General features: G+C 43.4%; 1 pseudogene across 1 annotated transcript; it reads right to left on the reverse strand.

Moving 5' to 3' along the window:
• Nucleotides 1–213: 213 nt before the first annotated feature.
• On the reverse strand, nt 214–890 carry LOC101006643 (annotated as a pseudogene). The gene has a single exon (XR_002519602.2). The product of XR_002519602.2 is annotated as a 40S ribosomal protein S5 pseudogene (transcript).
• Nucleotides 891–1,999: the final 1,109 nt, after the last annotated feature.

The following is a 1,999-nucleotide window of genomic DNA, read 5'->3' on the forward strand; positions in this document are numbered from 1 at the left end:
TCTTTCTTTCCTTCCTTCCTTCCTTCCTTCCTTCCTCTTTTCCTCCCTTCCTCCCTTCCTCCCTTCCTCCCTTCCTCTCTTTCTTTCTTTCTTTCTTTCTTTCTTTCTTTCTTTCTTTCTTTCTTTCTTTCTTTCTTTCTTTCTCTTTCTTTCTTTCTTTCTTTCTTTCTTTCTTTCTTTCTTTCTTTCTTTCTTTCTTTCTTTCTTTTTCTTTCTTTCTTCTTTTCTGGTTGCCCCAAAGGGCAGACAGGTTTATTGGGCAGCAGCCGGGAAAATGGGTGCTTACACTTGGCCACACGCTGCAGCTCTTCCTTCTTCTTGATGGCATAGGAGTTGGAGGAGCCCTAGGCGGCATTGATGAGCTCATCTGCCAGGCACTCAGCGATGGTCTTGATGTTCCGGAAGGGAGCCTCATGAGCTCCTTTGCACAGCAGCCAGATGGCCTGATTCACATGGTGCAGTGGGGACACGTCCACAACCTGTTGTCTCACAGTCCCGGCTCGCCCAATGCGTGTGGAGCCCTCCCAGAGACCACTGTTGGTGATGGCATTCACCAGGACTTACAGAGGGTTCTCGCCTGTGAGCAGGTATATGATCTCAAAGGCATACTTGACGATGCACACAGTCATGAGCTTCTTGCAGTTGTTGCGGCCATGCATCATCATGGAGTTAGTGAGGGGCTCCACAATGGGGCACTGAGTTTTGCGGAAGCGTTTGGCAGCATACTACCCTGCACTGTGAGGCAGGTACTTGGCATACTTCTCCGTCACTGCAATGTAATCCTGCAGGGAAATGTCATTGATCTGCATATCATCGGTGCTCCACTTCCCAAAGAGCTTGATGTCAAGGGTCTCTGCCACCGCTGGTGCTGCTGTCTCCCACTCGGTCATCCTGAGAGCACAACCTGAGAGTCTCTGTCGCTTGGCGTGGACCACGTGCTGCCCTGGCACAGAAAGGCAGAGCAGCTGTGTAGTTTTCTATTACGTATATGCACGACATTTTCTTTACCCAGTAAATCATCAATGAACATGATTTTCTGAAGGAGACCTCTCAGGAGAAGGGCAGGACAGCAGGCTAGGAAAAGGAGAGCAGAGAGCTAGACTGGATATGGTCCCACCTGGAACTGTATTTCAACTTGCACTTCAAATTTAGTCCCATCTTGAGGCAAAATAGCTGATCTATGTTCTCCAGGAGATGCAAAATTGCTGCATCAAGATGATGTCCATGAAGGATTTTAATGGTGACGAAAAGTGGTTATGATGTGTGTTAAGTGAATCAGAGACTAGACAGGAATATACCACCCACACAGTCTTAACCATGCACTAAAGTCTACTGAACCAAGACTAAAGAGAGTTATACAAAAGTATTATTCGTGGTTATCTCTGGAAGATGCAAGATCTCTGGAAGATGAAAGGTGGTCACTTTCTTTAATTTTTAAAATAAATTTCCAAAGTTTTTACAGTGAACATAGTGTAGTGAACAAGAACACGTTCACTACACTGGAACAAGAACACCTAGTATGTGTTCAAAATCTTGTTTAGCAACCCACGTAAGGTATGACTGAACAATTTACTTTCCATCCTTTAAAAGGGGATTGATAAATTATGATCCATGACCAAATGCAGCTGACCATCTGTTTTATAAATAAAGTTTTATTGGAACTCTTCATCTATAACTGCTTTTGTACAATAGCAGAACAGAATTGTTTCCACTCTGATAGGTTTAAAACAGAGCATGTGGGAGAAGAAATCACTCAGCCCTTACAATACTATTGTCACTTCCACAACTCACTTTATTTTCCATCAGAAGCACAACTAGTCCTTGCAGGTTCTTATTACAAAGAAAGAAAATGAGAGTCAGTAATTAAAGTGAATTGCCTAAGTCCCCATAACTATCTCAAAGCATGTGGAACCAGGCATATGTGTGATTCTCAATACACAACCTTTACAATCAATTCGTTGCTTCCAAGAAATCAGTAATTATCTATTTTCAGGTATAT

This window comes from Papio anubis, chromosome X, assembly GCF_008728515.1.
Source record: "Papio anubis isolate 15944 chromosome X, Panubis1.0, whole genome shotgun sequence".
Lineage (NCBI taxonomy): Eukaryota > Metazoa > Chordata > Mammalia > Primates > Cercopithecidae > Papio > Papio anubis.